Source organism: Corvus cornix, chromosome 6 (assembly GCF_000738735.6).
Source record: "Corvus cornix cornix isolate S_Up_H32 chromosome 6, ASM73873v5, whole genome shotgun sequence".
NCBI lineage: Eukaryota > Metazoa > Chordata > Aves > Passeriformes > Corvidae > Corvus > Corvus cornix.
Window position 1 is genome coordinate 3,182,619 of NC_046336.1, and position 18,022 is coordinate 3,200,640.

Genomic DNA, 18,022 nt, shown 5'->3' on the forward strand with positions numbered 1-18,022 from the left:
TAATGTATCCTTTGAGCCAGTAAAAAACAGTGGTCCTGCTGAAAGTAACTGCCCTGCTTCTTCCTGGGCTAATTTCCATCCCTCCTGATGGATATAGATTTTATATGGCTAAAAGAAACCTGCTTGGTTGTTGAATTTTGGACTCTGCTTCACTCAGGTCCTCTCCCTAATCCCCACCAGCAGTTGGAGCAGTGTGGGATCTCTGCCACCACGGTGGCCGAATCGAAGTTGACCAAATCCCACCATTTTTTGGGCCCAGGTGTAGAGTGCAGGATTCCTTGGCAGCGAGTTTTCTGAGGAGGTGCTGTAGGAACCTCGTGGAGCTGATTTCCACAGGAGTTGTGCTGCGGTTGCTGCTGTGTACATTGACTTGTGCAATGTTGACAGACACTCAGCCACTGTTTCTGTGCAACAACACACACCAATTATTACAGAAATAGACCCCTGAAGCACTGAGCGGAGGGAGAACGTGGGGATTACAGACACAATATTTACAAGGAGCCAAGTCTTTAATGAGACCAGGAATAATGCAGATGGATTCTCTGTTGCTAAATATAACAGATATGTAATGGATGCTGTCTCTCTTCTTCTTTTTTTTTTTTAGCAATCCATTCACATTGGAAAAAGAGGAGCTTGCGTGCTGGAGAGGTTGGCACAAAATTGTAGGATGTTCCAAAATTAGCCTGGCCTTTGGTTATTACTGTAATAACTATAATTTGTGGTTCTGCAAGGTGTGAGGGACCCTGGCTGGGAGCATGGATGAGCCCCTTTGAAATGCTCTTGGGTTTTGGGAAGAGCAGCAGGTGTACAAGGAGTACAGGATCAGCCCCAAAAGAGGCAGAGGGAAGAGAGGGAAATCCAGTAGTTTTCCATGCAGCTGGCACGGTGTTGGAGCTGGTAACATCGTTGCTGGGGTAGAAAATAAGCAAAACCAGCAATGAATCCCACAGCTGGTTCCTGCACAGGCAGTGGGTGTCACACCCTGGGGTGTGATGGGCTCTGCAGGAGTGTGGGGAAGTCCTTTATTTGTGTTAGCTGGAGGGAAAACCCTGCAAATAAATTCCCCTTTAAAAAAATCTTTGAGGCCAAATACAAGAGGTGCTGGTGGTACCTGTAGAGTTGTCATACAGTGTCAGGTTTTTTGTCATTTTTATGTTGAAAACCAGGTTTTCCATGAGAGGGGATGTTGGAAGGAATCAGTAAATTAAGCGAAGTAATTAGGCTAAATAGTAGTTGTTACATTTAAAAGTTGAGAGCCTTAAGCTTTGCTGCAATTAGTTGTGGATGACATTAATTTCAATTCAGTATGTGGAAAAAACCCCTTTTCATTAGTTTACATGTTCTCATAGTTCTCAGAGGTTTCATGATCCTGCAGCACAATCTCGTGTAGATTTTATATTTGCCACTTGTTTGAGCTCTTCCCTTTTTTCATACTAAAATGGTACAGTGCAACATTAAGCCTGGAATTAGGATGTCCCAAAGCTTAATACTGGGATACCTGTGCCAACTTCAGCTTTGCTCTTTGCTGGGATGAGATCTCGCTCTGGTCTAGCCACAGGCAGTGAGGTTGTGGCCACTGATTCATGTTGTGGTTGTTTCTGAAAAAAATTCAGTTGAATGATGTGTTAGGAGGGAGAATCTGGCTGGGGGTCTCTGCTTGTCTGTGCCACCTTCACCTGTTGCTGTTCCAGCTGGGGTTCTGGGTTTTTTAAGGTGCTGGATGCCAAATTGGGGTGCACCAATTCAGTCCATGTCTGCACACCCAAGTGCCTGAGAGGGGAATCAATAGCAGAGAACAGAAATCAAACCTTGAGGGAAGGGGAAAGGGATGCAGAGGGAAGCTGTGGCTGGTAGTGATGAGAACAACAAACAGTACTGTAAGATGTTAGAAATAAAACTGGGTTACAGTTTTTTTAAGAACCAGGAATAAACATCTGGAGCTTTTTAGTTTTATTTTCTCCTCTCTGAGGTGATAATGCAGGTGGAACACTGGAGTTGCAAAACAGTGGCAGAGAAAACAAGGAGTGTGGTAAAATGTCAAACTGACAATGTTGATTGGTTTATTTGTCTGCTTGAGGTGTCGCTGTGCTGTCTGACCTCTGGGAGAGGAACCGGAGCAAATTAACATGATGTTAATAGAAAAATCATAAATATTACACTTTTTGATGGGGAAAAGTGATGATATGTTTATTCCCTGTTAATATTGTGGTAGAATTGAATGTTGAGCAGCCACTGCTGTAGTCAGACTTTTGTGCTTCAGCCCTGGTGTCTCTCGTTGAAGAGGTTTAGAGAGTAAACTGAGGCAGTAATGTGAATTTTTTACTAAGTCTTGAACTACTGAAGAGTTCCTGTGAGCTGTGGCAATGCTTACCTTGTGTTATTCTAGAAAAGCAGTAAATGGGCCAGGCTGAGCACCACAGACCTGTCAGCTCCACATGAGCCCTGGGCAAGCATTCCGAGGATTTATTTGATGATGGAGGCAGGACGGCAATGCACTCGGTTCCCATTGGCATGGGTTTGGGGGCAGCACATCCTTGAGAACCAACTTCTCTCTTTTCACTTAAAGAGCTCATGAATGGGATTGATAAAAGTAACTGAGGGGGGTTTATTTCCTTAAAATTCAGCAAGAAATGCAGCTTGGTACAGCAGTACTGTTTGGATTGGGGATATGCAGAACTGAGAGTGTCAGCTCTCAAAATCCCATGGTAAAACCAGGAATAATTTCCAAACAACGCTTTCCAGAAGCCTCCCTGAACACCCATTTCTGTCCTCACACTGCTTAATGTTTGAGCAAGCCGTGATAAGGCAGAGAGTCACTGCAGCTGGAGCTTGAAATGTCACCAAGATTGGGAGAGTGGTAAATAACAAACAGGAGTGACTGCTGGTGACAGCAATTTGTACTGCTTGGCTAGGAGCAGGTAATATTTCTCAGATGGCCAACTGTAAATTCCTCTATCTCAGAGCAAACAACTCGGGCCGTAGCTCCAGGATGCTGTCTGGAGAAATCATGTCTTCGTGGGGCAGCGAGGAGGCACGAGCCAGCACCACTAATATGATATTATGGCCAAAGGTCTTGTGTGCTCCTTGTCTGCGCTGGCAGGTGGCTGCCAGGCTGGGGGAGGGACGTGGCAGCCACCCTGTCCCTGCTGCCTGTTGAGAAGGGGCTGGGGAGGGCTGTGGGAATGCCAAAGGGGCCGGGAAGAGATGCTGGGGAAGGGGCCAGGACCTCTGTCTGCCTGACTTAATCCAGGAGAGTGTTGGAAGGTAAATTAATTAAGGGAATTAGTGTTGTCACAGGGAAAATAAATCGAATAATAAAGAGTTCTTGGGCCTAGCAGGCAGAGTTTTAACAAGACCTGAAAGCTGGAAGGTGAAGCCAGGGAAAGAATAGAGCTAAGGTCCACGGTTTCAGCAGTGATGGTGGTGGAAGAGGCTGCTGAAGGTGCTGGTGATTTGTCCACCTTTGGAAATGCCAAATTCAGGGATGTTTGTTCATTGGAGTGAATGAGACTCAAGCAGGGATTGATTTAGGTAAGTTAGTGTGCAGTATGTCAAGCTGGAAAATCAAGGGGGCTGCTTCTGACCTCAGAATCCATGAAAGCCCATCATTTAAATGAGAGCATCCAAGGGTTTGCAGAGCCCAAGCACCAGCATGACAGATCTTCTTCCAGAGGGTGACTTGCAGAGAGGAGCCCTCTGTCTGAAGGTGGAGATTGCAGGATGGGATCTTGAGTGCTTAGGTGGGTTCTTCATTTCCCACCGTTTCCTTAAAAACTGCCTTGTATCTGTTATAGGGGTGAGCTACCTCTGTATCAACACCAGGCACAGGGTGAGAAGTTCACAGGGGCTGTGTTGGTCCATTTTGTGGTTAATACCTGGGTCAGGTGAGAGTTAATTTAGGTGCAGGAAGGAACTGAGGGAGGATTCCTTTTTCTGAAAGTCATGTGCTGTATCTAATTGTGCAGAACTCACTCAAACTCCCAGCCAGCTCTTGGTGACCATGGTACGTCAGAAATAACTCTATCCCTGTTGGGAAACCTGTGAGTAGAAGAGTGAAAACTGATCAAAACAGATCAAATTTAGATTTAAACATTAATTATACAGTGCTGGGGTAGTGGTAGGTACAAAAGCAATGCGTTTGTTTGCGTGTTTACTTTTATTTTGAAGTGGGAATGTACAGCTGGAGGTTTGCAGGTTTACTCTGCTTTTAGGTGGGGTTGCAGATGGATCTGCCCATCTCATCCACCATTCATGGGTGAGGTCTGTGGGATCGCTGGGCTCTGGTCCGTGTGGTGCTTGAGTATGCAGGAGCTGTTATGGCAGGAACATTGTTTCATATCCCTTCTGTATGTGTGTGTATCTGTATATACCTATAGACACCTATATACCTGTGTATCTACTCCTGTATCTATGCACAGAGGTACATGTCTATCTCTATTTAAAAATAAATACACAAAGGTCTGTATCTGCTGGGTTTACACTGGGTTTTTAGGTGTAGAAGTAAACTATGTTAAAAAACAGTGGCAGAGAAAACAAGGAGTGTGGTAAAATGTCAAAGTGACAATCTTGATTGGTTTATTTGTCTGCTTGAGGTGTCCCTGTGCTGTCTGAACTCTGGGAGAGGACCTGGAGCAAAGCGGGAATTTGTTGGTGCAATTAAAAGCAGGACAGTGAGATGGGCTCACATGGTAACACAGCCTGGGCTAATGCCACGAATTAAGGACGTTTAGATGTTTGGCTTTGTATGATTTAGCTTAAACAAGCAAACATCACATTAATCTCATTACTCAAGCAAATGAAATAAACCTTTAAGGCACTTAAACCATGCCGATGGTAGGTGTCTGTCAGAGCAGTGAGACCCATTCCTGCACAGGGCATCTCCTCCTGCGTGTGCCTTACAGACAGGTGTAAGTGCTCACAGCATGGGCAGCTGCTCTGGGGCTGGTGGAAGGGTCCCACAGCTGCTCCTGAGCTGGAAGGGACCCACAGGGATCATCAGTCCAACTCCTGGCCCTGCACAGACACCCCAGCAATCCCACCCTGTGCATCCCTGAGAGCAGTGTCCAAACGCAGCCTTGGGGCCATGCCCATTCCCTGGGGAGCCTGTTCAGTGCCAAGCATCCTCTGGGGGAAGAACCTTCTCCTGATACCCAACCTCACCCTCCCTTGACACATCTTCCTGCAGTTTGGGAATTGCATTGGCCTGGCTGGCAGAGCCAGGGGCACAAAGGGTGGGAGGTTTTGCTGTGCCAAGCACCAGGCACTGCTCCCCGCGCTGGCACGAGTCAGCCACGTCGCTGTGTTACTTCTTTATCCTTTCATTGTAAAAGATGGGATTGCAAAGGTCCTTGTGGGGAATGTAATAAACCCCCCTAAAGCTGTCACACAGAGCGATGTATTCCTATGTGCCACGTCTTTCTGTCGTCTCAAAGTGTAATGGATGTGACAAACCTCAGCCTGGAGAGGTTGGGGATTTTCTTTTTAAGTGTCCTGTGGACTGCACTTTCTTTAGAGGAGAATGTAAGAATTTTATTAACTTGGACATGCCAAGCTAGCCCAGGAATTCTCTGTTGCCTTTCAATTGCATTTGTTTGGGCTTTGGGTAGGCAGGGAAATGACTGAACTACATGTCATGTTTATAAGATCAAGAGTACCTTGCTATTTTCACACAGATCTCTTAATAGAGATTAAACACAAAATAAAGCAGAATGCATCAACAGTGATATTCCCATAAGCAATATTGTAACTTGTATGCAGTGTAATTATATTTTGTACACTTGCCAATTAAGCAGTTACGCTTTAGAGAAAAATTACTTTCAAGAGATGGAGGAAAAGTATTGCAGTAAATCAAATAAAATATACATGTGTTAGAGGGTTTTGTGCATGCAGCTGAAATGTTAAAATTGCCTGCTGTGCTCAGGTTGTGGTGTGCATAACGATGCTCCGTGTCCTGTAGCTTTTTTGGGACTTGAAAATAGCAGATAGAAGAAAAAAAAAAAGGCATAAAAAATACATTGCTTCCTGGGATAGATGCATACCACGTAAAGCTGAGATGTTCAGTCAGTCCTGACCTCCATCCTCTCTCCTGTTGAGCTCCTCTCAGGCTCCTCTGCTCCACAGCAGGAGGAGGTGTGGTGCCAGCTGGGCGGGCACCCCTTGCTCAGGTCTGTGCACCCCAAAGTCCGGGGCAGCCGCCCCACAGCTCATGGCCACTGCAGAGTCACCCCTGCTTCACAGACTCAGGGAACCATGGAATGATTTGGGAGGGAAGGGACTTTGAAGCTCATCCAGTGCCACCCCTGCCATGGGCAGGGACACCTTCCACTGTCCCAGGCTGCTCCAAGTCCCATCCAGCCTGGCCTTGGGCACTGCCAGGGATCCAGGGGCAGCCCCAGCTGCTCTGGGCACCCTGTGCCAGGGCCTGCCCACCCTCACAGGGAGGAATTCCTTCCCACTATCCAGTCTACCCCTCCTGTGAGTTTCCATGGTACACCTTGTCTTTCCCTGTTGGCTGGTGCAGAGGAAAAGGACGCTTGGAGCAGCATTTCTCTAACAAATTGATGTTTGCCTGTGATTTCAGTGACCATCCTTTGAAATCTTGGATACCCTCAGCAGCTAAGATCTGCTCTGGGGAGTTGTGCAGGTGTTGGCTTGTGTGAGTGATGCCATGTTCATGTGCCACAAGCCAAGACCCAAACCCCTGAAATAACCTGCATGGAAGTGTAGAAACACTGGTAATTCCCTGGGAATTACAGGAAACTCCGTAAAGTCATAAGGAAGTTACCAAGGTACTGATATTTGCTGAACAGGCACAGAATCAGTCCAATAGCTGTTTAATTATTTTTCCTAATGTAAACTTTGTGCAAAGGGAGTGTTAGGGAGTTTCAGCTCCCCATAGAGATGATACAAGATTTTTTCATTATACTACTACGAGGTCTTTATTTCAGGGTTTCAAAACATTTTGCAAAGCATCAGTAGGTTAAAATGAGCTGGCCAAGACTATGGTCAGCTTGGATGGGGCTTGGAGCAACGTGGTCTGGTGGAAGGTGTCCCTGCCCCTGGAAGGAGGTTGGAACAAGATGATCTTTAAAGCCCCTCCCAACCCAAACCATTCTGTGGTTCTGTGCTCGGTGTCTAAAAGGGGTGAGGAGAGCCCTGGGGCTCTTGCTCCCCATCAGCTCTGGGAAACTCTGCTCATGATCTCTTGTGGATTTTTCCTCTAAATCACGGAGTGAATGTTTTCATCAGGAAATCACAGCATTTCTTTAAAAATCACTTTCCATCATACAGAATTAGGAATATCTCACTTGAAATGCGTCAAACAAATATATCAAAGTAAAAAAACGACACTCAGAAAACTCAGGATAAGGTCTGCTGGGAGGGAGGTGCTGCAGGAGACTTCTGTGTTGTGGCTGGTGGCCTGGTGACCATCCCTCCCTCACTTTAAGCCATGGGATGTGTCAGGCTCTGGGATCTGGCTGCTGTGCCAGGCTGCTCCTGTCTCCCTGCACCAACACACGGCTGCAGCCTGGGCTTGGAAATGTTTCCTCACATTGTAATGTGTGCTGTGTAGGGGAATAATTTGTCAGCAATTTAATGGTGGTCCTTGTTGAAGGATACATCAGTGTTTGCAGAATAATCCCCTTTTATTTGAAGGGTTTAACCAGCCAGAGCGTTGTCACTGATTATACTGCAAACACCGATGTGCATCTTTCCCCAAACCAGCTAATTTAAAAAAAAACCACTTCCCAAGTGTCTCTGCTGTCCCTTCCTGAACTCTGTAACACACAGGCAGTCCTGTAGGTCAGATGAAGGAATCCAGGTGTTTGTTTTTGAGGTGTGGCTGCGTTGGTGAGGCACAGGGCTGGCAAGGGAAGTGCTGCTGGAGCTGTGTGAGCAGGGCTCTGTTCAACACCCCGGGCTCCCACACCTGCAGCCTTTGGAATAAGCTGTGTGTCCTCTGAAGTGCCCATGTCCTAACTGGGAATGGCTGACCCTGCCTGGCATGGCTTGTTCTTTCTCTGTTTCAAACCTGCACATTTGCAAAGGCTTACAGAAGGTGTTTGGTGGGAAAACTTGTCATGGGGGTTTTGTTTGAAGATGACAAAGTAAAGCAGTGAAATAAAAGAAAATGATGCAGAGTAGGGTTACCAGCTGCCCTCCAGCTCTGTTCTCATGGACCTTGGCTTGCAGCATCACATTCCCAGGTGGGTTGTGCCAGCTTCTGCCTTCCCCAGCTGCACTCTGGAGAGGATGAGGATGAGTTTGGGCAGGCTGCCACTCACCTGCTGGGATTTCATTCCCACTCCCACTGCATTTCCATGCCTATGGTGGGTCTCTTCCCTCTTCCCCTCTGACACTATCCCTTTGCGGTGTTGCATACACACTGACGACTTCGGGGCTGTTGTTGCTCCCTTCCAGCTGTGTGCCTTTGCATCCTCAGGAGGCTGGCAGCCAAGGCAAGTTTATTTCTGTGGGTTTATTTTTAGCCTGGTGCTCCTGGCCCCGCTGTCGGCGCTGGCCATCCCTCTGTGATCCGATGGCGTGGAGCGGTGGTGACGCAGCGGGTCCGTGGCTGTGGGAGGGATCATTCCTCTGGGGCATTTACCTTGCTCATCCCTGACCTGCCATCCCGGTGGGAATGACCACCAGGCTCTGTCCCTGCCCACAGCAAGCAGGAGGGGTGTGGAAGGGCTAATTACAAGACAAACAGCAAATTTCATGGAGGGTTAAATAAATGTTCACCCCACATTGTCCTCTGTGTGTGTGCATTTTGTGAAGGTTTCTTGGCTTTCTATTGACTTTGTCACAGATTAATTCCTGGATTTATTTGTAGTTGCATTGCTTCCAGCAAGCTTAGGGGAATTGTCCTGGTTCTAAAATCATCTACTTTTTGTATCGTGCACTTCATTGCCTTGAAAACTGTACTATGAGTCATACTAATAAAAAGTGAATCTAAATTGGATTTGGCATCAGTTTTTTTCACCAACCTAGCACAAAAAGGCAAACCTTCTGCTCAAGATGCAGGACTTTGGTCGACTTGAAGAGTTTCCTTGTTGTACCTTCGGTTTATCAATGGCTCATAACCTTTCCTCCTCTCCTTCCCGCCATCCCAAGCCTCTCTGCTAATTTTAATTTGAGAAGAAATAAGCCAAGGTATGCTGTGAGTATAAGGAGATGATTATCACAAGAGAATAATTACATTTGGGTACTTGATTTGATTTGTTAGCTGGAAGATTAGTCGGAAAGCAGAGAAGAAAATGAATGCATTGTTGACTGCAGGAAGTTGTTTATGAGTTTTTACTTAGGTTTAAAGGAATTCCCCCTGTGACTTAAGTAGCAGTGCGATTTACGGCCTCTCACATTGGCTAGCTGAATAAACAAATAGAATAAAGACAGGAAGAGTAAAATGAAATGGTACCAGGTTTTGTGAGTGTAAAGTTTCTCTTGTGGAATGCAGGAAGCGATGGCTTTCAAAAACCCAGCAGACAGATCAACAAAAATAATGCCCATGTCACATCGGAAGAACAAGATCCCAGCATGTTTTGCATTAATTTTGTTATGGCAGGAGAAATGCTTGCATGCTCACACACTCTGTATGGAGTTTGTGTTATGGTTGTGTAATTTTTCCATAACTGTCTTCAGGTATTATTCCTTCCACGGCCGCTTCCCCCATTCCTGCTCCCAGAAATTGAGCAAATACCATGATCCAGGAGGGAGGAATGGTGTCTCTGCTGGATACCTAACACTGAGAGCTGCTGGTGCTGTTCAGTGTGGTGGAGATGGAGGAGGACGGGGGTCTGCTGGCTTAGGAAATGCTCAGGGAGTGAAGGGGCTGCTTGGAAGTGGGGATAGGTTTGGACAGAACCGACTCCTGCGGAGGGGACTTCGCAGTTGTCATTGGAAAGCTCGTGTTGGGAACTGCACAGAAGGCAGTCTGAGAGGAGTCTGTGTCTTGTGCTGTCACAGAGGACGTGAGGTTGATCTGGCCCATCCGGGGGCCGGTCTCCCGAGATGTGTTTGTGTGCCCGGGCTGCTCATGTGACAAAGCAGAACCTTCCCGAGGAGGCTTTTAGCACCAAGAGCGCGTTATCACTTGACTGTTAAATCTTGTCACTCCATAGCTGGTGTTTTTAAGTCATGTCCTGGGTCAGCAGGGTGCAGTAAAGTGGAAATAAAGGCAAACCTCCTGCTCTGGCTCAGAAAAACGCCGGTGATGAGTGCGCTGATTCTGTCAGAGGGAATCAGGGATGTTCCTGTGCCTTGGAGCGGTGATGGGGGCCAGGCTCCGCTCTCTGCCACACTGCTGTAGTGATGCTGATTTACACCAGCTGGTGACGTGCTCCAAAATTGTGTTTCAGAGTAGCTCGGGTGTGGATCAGACTCGCTGTGCTTTTGGGAAGCCCACCAGGCAGATTTCCTGCCTTTTCCAGGTGCCATTCCTGCATTGGCAGTGCTTGGGAAAAAAAAGCCGGGCAGAAAGCAGCCCCTGACAGCTCCCAAGGCTGCACTTCATGAGAATAAACCTTCAGGGATTGAAGGTGTTCTCCTCAGGGCAATGGCCTGCCTGCAAAGGCTGCATGTACAGTGTTTGGTGGTTGTCCCTTCACTCATTCCTTGGAAAGGCAGGAAGGGGAAAGGAGTCCTGCCTGAAGTCCAGACCATTTTTTTTTGTGCACAAAACTTGTAAGACCTTACAGAGGTTTGGAAAGTACCGTGGACTGGCTGAAGTTGATTTAAACACGAAGAGAGCTTAACTCTTGTGCTCCCCAGCAATCCAAAGGGATTGGTGGGACTGGACTCCACAAACCAGGGGGATGGACACAGCCAATGCTGAGCTGGTCCCATTTACATCTCAGGTGTTTGGTTGTTCTTATGTCTATGTGTTAGCATGTATAAATGCGACTGGGTACACGGAGAAGCAGAGACAGAACACAAATTCCTTGCTATCCCTGCTCTGCAGATGAGTCTTGGTCAAGGATCCCTTTCCAAGTGCAAGGAAATGGAATAACACTGCCTCAGCTAGCCAAAAGATTCCTTGTTTTCTGTGGGAGCAGGAAAAATGGTTTGGATGGGATAGAGAAGGTGCTGTGCTGTCAGGTGCTGAGTGCCCTCCCCCGGGAAGATGATGCTGTGTGGTTCAAGGGGCTCTGTGAAGAAATGAGCTACCCCACGTGGTGCTGAGTTCATCCAGGTGTGGTGGGTGTCAGGCAGGATCTCCTCTGGTGGCCCAGCTCTCCTGAGTCCTGCAGAAGATGTGATTTAGGGGAGCGATGGGAGGAGCTCTGAGGGATGGAACAGTGACTTACTGTGCATGGTTGAGAAACCCCTGAAAAGGGATGTGCTTTCTATGGTGTTCAGCTTTCCCTGGCTGTATTTAAAGAATGTTTATGACACTGATGATCACTGTTGTGTCAGCAGAAGGTATTGACAGACCCATGAACCAGAGAGCAGCTGTTCACCGAGGGACTGTGTATTGATATTTGTGTCACGAGTTCCAAAGTGCATCTTTGGGAATTCCCGGAAATCTTGGTCACCCTTTGCAATGGTTGGTGGAGGAAGGGAAGGGGACTGGAGGCAAATGACTTTGTTAGCCCTCACAAGCTGAACCCACCAGTGTGGCTTTCCTCATGGTGGATGGGCAGGTAGTGGAGGATTTTTAAACACTGAGTGTAAGCTTGAAGAAAGGCAGATTTGGTGGTGATTGTGATTTATGTCACAGTGGCCGTGCTGTAATTGGCTGTGTTACGCACCAGAAAGTTGAGAGAGCATTAGGATAAAGTCTTTCAATAACGTGCAACAAATCCTCATCATTAAGGAGTAACTATTGTGTATGTTGTGTTGAGTAATTATAGAGTACAAGGAAGATTTGATACAGGAATTGTAGCTTAATCTCCTGCTCTTCATTATGTTTTCCTTTTGGTGGTAGTGAGAAATGGGAGGTATATTTTATTTTCCAATTTGAGTGTGCTTGCTCAGGATGGCCTTGCTTTTAATGTTGCTTCACGGGGGAGAATTTACAGTGGGGATTTCCATTAATGCTAATGAGAGTTATGCCTGTGCACTTCACTGACCTGGTGACAGAAGAGAAGAAATAATCATTAAATTCTTTGTCTTTTAAAAAAATAAAATGACCCTAAAATGTCCAGTATGTCAGTGGGGAGCAACTGGGAATGGGAGCTGCCATCATTGCTGCACTCGATCATTCACTGGTAGAAAAGGGAAAGGAAAAAACAATCCAGAAATGCATTCTAAGTAGGGAAAATAATGAATAATCTAAGGCTAGATATTGTGATTATAAAACAAAACATACAGGTTGCTCCTGTAAAGTTGTTGGAAATGAGTTGCAGTGGGTTTTCTTTATGAGTATGATTAACACACTCTCCCATTTAAAGCCATTAGGGGTAGTGCTGCACTTGATTTAAAGTAAGTGCAGTTAATATTTTTGGTTATAAATTTCAGGCGTGCTGGTGAGAAATCATCAAAAAGTACAATTCTTCATGTAAAGGAACCACAAATCCATATTATTGCCCCTAGAGAAGAAGAGGTTCTTCTCCTGCAGCTGGATTTTGCCGGTTGGGAAGGGCTGGTGGTGTGCTGGGGAATTAGAGCGAGCGCAGAGTTAATGGGAGCTGTTGTGACACATCTTTTGTAGGGGAGTCTATCGAAAGGGAGTGAGGAAAGGGCTATACCTAATCAGTATAAATGTCAGTAGCATATTTTAATAAATTCTTGATTTTGCTTGGACTGTTTGCAATTGCATATTTAAAAGGAATCTGCCATCCCCTTTCGAAGGTATGTGACATTTAAAAGATCTGTAAAGAAGATTGGTTTGACAGCTTCAAATTACATTTGAAAGAGTTTTTTCCCTTTCAAAACAGAAAATGAATACTTCCTATTCTAAATGTCACTGCAGAGACATAAACATGTTTAATCAAATTATATATTTAATTTATGTAAAACGTAATTTTTTATTCATGCAAGAGACTCACTTGTTACATTTATACCATCTCCGAAGCTTCGGAAAGTTGGTGAACTGATGAATCTGTTGAATAAATCACCGCTCAGCAGTTTTTCAGATCCTTCCAAAATAGCCTTTGGCTTGTTGTTGGCTCTCCCACTTCCAGCTGTCTGTGTTCCACCTGGGGCTGCCATTCTGCATTCATTAGCAGAGCTGGGAGGTTGGCTGGGTCTTTGCAGGGTGAAGGGAGCGACTCCCACGGAGGAGCCGGGGTGGTTGGAGTGGTGGTGGACCAAAGTGATGAAGCTGCTGGGCCAAACGGTGAAACCTCTCCCAGGGGAAAGGAAAAGCTGTGGGATGTGGTGCTCTGCACTCCAGCTTTCAGGGCATTTGGGTCAAGGGCAGATCTGTGGAGCAGTCCGGCCTCCAGGAGATCAGGAGCTTTGGCTGCTGGCAGTGGTGCTGCCCGTGCTGTGCTGCTGTGCAGGAGCTCTCTGGAGCTGCTACCTGCTCATCTCTGCCTCTGCCAGCAAAGCCTCCCGGGCTGGAGCCGGCAGCGCATCCCGGCCGCCTTCCAGAGCGGGCTGCTTCTCAAGGAAGGAGATGGAGCAGTAATCCTGGCCAGGTCCCCAGAGCAAAAGCCTGCTGTCACCAGCTGTGTGTCATTGGCTGGTGTCACCCAGCTCAAGATGGATGGGCATCCAGTGGCTTGGGCTTTCCTGCTGAGGGAGGAAGCAGTTGAAGAGGAATCAATGTCAAGAAACAAAACCAGGGAATTCAGCGATTTTGCTTTGTTCCGATTTTGATGTCTGCAAATTGCATGGATTTGCTGGGCAAATGCAGATGCTGAACTCATGCCTGGCCCAGAAGAGGCTGGGACTGCGAAGTCATACCTGCCCTGATGTGAATAGAGCAGGGCTTGGCAAACCTTTGAGGATGCCCTGTTGTCTTTCTTGTGTGTCTCAGAGTGACCAGGCAGCCTGTGGTTGAGCTGGAGGCTGTTGTGCGGGTTCTAAAAGCCAAGAGCGAGCTCAGAGTGTAGTCAAGTTACTGGAAACTGCCTCTGGAGGAGGTCAGAGCAGGTCCTGCAGGCTCCTCTGCAAAGTCCTGAGCTGGCAGTGGAGCAGGTCGCTCAGGCACTAGCCTTGGAGCACTGTCTGGGTTTACACATCTCCAGTGGTATTGTCCTTTTACCTGTTTTGATCTCATCAAGAACTGCAGATAGTAATTCTGGTTTAACTGTTCACTGATCAGGAAAAAGTCACGGCACTGGGAGTTAATTGAAGCTCTCAGGGTGTGCAGCATTGCCAGGTCCTGCTTGGGGGCAGGGCCAGGCTTACAGAAAAGCTTGGGATCATCAGAAGGCATCACAAATCTGATGTTTGTTTGGTAGGTCCCTGTGTACTCTGAAAGGTGCCTCTGTGCACAGCGAGGATGGAGCAAGCACACTCAGCATGGATGCTGGAGAGAAAAGCTCAGAAGCCTGATGGTCCTCAGGTAAATCCATCCTCCAGCAGGAAAACTTGCCAGGCATCATTCATCTAAGGTAGCTCATGTTCTCACTATCTAAAGCTTCTCTGTCCTCCTTATGTTCCCAGCAGGTGTATTTGTATATAATTATTCACGTAGGACATGGCCAAGCCAGGGGAACTTAAATGAGAGTCTTAAATGAGTCCTGGAGACTGTTCCATGTAGACGTTGTGGCTGTCACAGCTCTGCCCATCCGACCTCCCTTGAAAAAGGAGACTTTTCTTGGATAAACACAAATATGTGAAAGAGTTTGGATCTTCCAGCTCTTTTTTTTTTTTTAATAGCAAGAGGGGTTGAGTGAATGAAGTGATATTGACAAAGCTATAATTTCACTAATTAGCCAGCTGTCATCTGTATGGAAAATGACAGGGAATATTTCTTCCCTGGTCTGTAGTTTACTTAGAAGGGAAAATGTATCTCTCTGAAGATACACAGGAACTTTCAGCTTGCTAAAAGCATTTAGTGTGTCAGACAGAGGGAGGCATTTGACCCCTCACCCCTCAGAGTGTCCAAGGCCAGGCTGGATGGGGCAGAGAGCAGCTTGGTCTAGTTGAAGATGTTCCTGCTCACCACAGGGTGGGGTGGACTAAACAGGATTTAAAGGTCCCTTCCAACCCAAACTCTTCTGGGATTCTCTGTGCATTTTTTGAGACCCCAGAAGGAGCTCCTGAGTGCACCCCCAGCATTGGCCTGATACCAGAATGGTACAGGACGCAACAGAGGGGTTTTGCTTTGCACCTGCTGATGTAAAATTTCCTGATCCTGACTTTCTCCTTCCCTGGGGTTTTGAAAGCACCTTACTCCAGGGTAAGGGACACCAGGCTCCCATGTGTTGGGATCAAAGTGTGGTCTGAAGGGTTTGTCCTGTCTCCATCCTTACATCAGTCTGGAACTGAAACTGAGGCTGGGCAGATGGATTCAGAGTGTATTTTACATTTATATTTTGTTTCATTAAAAAGATAAAAACAAAAGCCTTGAAGCTAGCAATATTTATAGTTCAAACACAGTAGATTGGTGTGGAGATTTTGGACAACAAAGAGCAGCAAACAGTAGAGATTTTCAGTGTATTCCTCCTTTATGTTGAAGGGGAAGTGCACAGTCTATAGTTTTTTTATTACCCATTTCACCGTGAAATATGTTGCAACATTAAGTTGTATATTTCCATTGAAATATATGGCAGGAATAAAATTCCAGATAAAAGGTAACTATTTGACATTCTGTATAGTTGTTGTCATGCTGTTAAAATAACACATTGACTACTAACTTGATGTGAGACAGAGATGAAGAGGAAGCTGTGTCAGCAGGAACTCCTGAGGAACTCTGTAGTAGCGACAGCGCTGCCTTTGCTCGCCGTCCCCTTCCCTCGCAACTGCAGAGGCAGAGGTTGCCCTCAAATATTAACATCCCAAGAACTTCAGGAAGATAATCCACCCTGCCTCTTTCAAAAGAAAATACACTTGCAGTACATTTCAGCAAAGCGAGATGTTTAAAATTTGTTTTCACCCTGCATGGGCTCCGCTGTAGAGAGTTTAAATCTAAACTGAGAAGAAAGTGGAGGCAAAGTGCAGTTAGCTGAGCTAATGAGATTTCAGGAGATTGCAGTGCTGGCCAAAGCCCTAATGTTGTAGAGTGTAGGATTATCCCGAGTCAGCCAAATTAAAATTATTTTAAATTTAATTTTTAATTTAATTTTGATGTTGCATTATATATTTTATCCATCAGACCTAATTGCTGCCTTTAAAGCTTTTGCTGACCCACTCCCTACCATCAATGGTCTTTGTCCCTTTTCAGGACATGTCCTGCAGTTGCTGTACTCAATGCAAAGCACCCATGGCAGAGGTTACACAGAGAAGCTGTGGCTGCCCCTGGATCCCTGGCAGTGTCCAAGGCCAGGCTGGACAGGGCTTGGAGCAGCCTGGGATAGTGGAAGGTGTCCCTGCCCATGGCAGGGGGCGGAATGGGATGATTTCATATCATCCTGTGATTTCTTGAAGGGGCAGCAAGGACAGTACCTGTAGTGAGGCAGGTCAGGAAGCCCCTGCTAAATCCTACCTGGCACCTCTGCCATGAGAGCTGTGAGCTTGTAATCACCAACATTATTTCCAAGGTGATTCTCTATTAAAATACTACTGAAGAGCAAGTACTCTGGGAGTAACTGGTAGGTAATGGTGCATTGGCTCAGTAGAAGTGCTGTATCTCCTACTGCTGTCTGATCCTTTGGCCATCCCATCCTGGTGGTGGCAGGACATGACCCTGAGCTGTGCCAGCATCATTGTTTTGGCAACTTGGAATGCTCTTTCCTTCCCATAGTCTGTGCATCTGTGTTTCCTCCTATGAGCACATCCCTGGAGTGTCATCCCCTCCCACTGCCCATTTCTGGGATAGTAGGAGGAGCTGGATCAAGCCCAGCATCGCGGGATTCCTGCCTGAGCATCAAAGCACTGCACAGTATTTTGATACCTGGGTTTTACTGGTTTCTAAGTGCTTTGAAATTGCTGGGTTGCACTGGAATTCCTGTTTGCCAGTCAGGGTGGGGTCCCAAAACGGTGAGCAGTGACACAGCTCTGCTCCTGGGGAAATCACTGGGAGGGTTAAACCCACCCTGCTCCAGAGCCCTGCCTGAGCACTGAGGGCTGTAAACACAAGCTGGTATTAAAAGCTCCTGCAGATAACACTTGTGGCAATCTAGCAGCAAAATGGAATAGCTTGGTAGTAAATTAGATTTTTAGTCAAATAGAAAAAACTGCTCATTTTCCATTGTAATGACGAACTTGGGTTTTTTTTCACAATGTGTTATTTCTTCAGTTTTCATACACACATTTCCCGTGCTATTTATAGATTTACATGTGTGCAACGTGAAACCAGTCAGTTTGAAATGTTCTAATCTCAGATTTTCCATAAACATTCCTGTCTGTACTGAGACCCCTGTGCACCGAGTTTATGAAAACAATCCCCTCTAGGCAGAGATTTTTCTAATTCCCTGAGTATAAGGGGAGAAATTTAAAATGAAGTGTTGGTAGGACCTTTGGTATAATGTTGTGAGTATGTCTGTCTACAGTCATGGGAAGGATCTGCTCTCAAGCCTTTTGCTGCATAAAGGATAATTTCATATTCATATTATTGTTTTTGTAACTAAATTTCACGGAAAATGTGCTTTTAAATATGTGAAGAGTTCTGTTGTGACAACTTATACTTAAAATGCCTCATTCAATGTGAAGAATTACTGCAAAATAATTGATTCTGCTCAAATGTCTTCTCTTAAGCAGGTTTAATGTTTGGTATAAGAGGCCTTGTGGAGTGTTATTTCAGACGCACACACAATAATATTAAGTTATTTGGCTTTTCCCCCATATGTTAATACTTAAAGGCTGGCCTGACAGACATTAATGTTATTAAAGGGCTTTGCAGAGGAGGCCATTGCATCATTGCTGGTGCTGCTGCAATTATGACATGTGTGGGATGTGCAGGTTGGGAGCACCAGGAGCTCTCATAGAATCACAGGATGGTTTAGGTTTGAAGGGACCTTAAAGA

At 46.2% G+C, this 18,022-nt stretch overlaps 1 protein-coding gene across 4 annotated transcripts in view; it reads left to right on the top strand.

Annotated features, from left to right (window-relative positions):
- Positions 1-18,022, top strand: part of CTBP2 (C-terminal binding protein 2) — a 286,616-nt gene that overhangs the window by 158,889 nt on the left and 109,705 nt on the right. Inside the window, exon 2 of one of the 4 annotated variants that reach the window (XM_039553603.1) lies at positions 14,355-14,458. The exons of 2 other annotated variants lie outside the window; for them this stretch is intronic. The gene's annotated coding sequence lies outside the window, so the exon portion shown is untranslated. Of the gene's footprint in view, positions 1-14,354; positions 14,459-14,485; positions 14,508-18,022 lie in introns of those variants that run through there. One more of the 4 variants, XM_039553602.1, reaches the window with a different exon arrangement.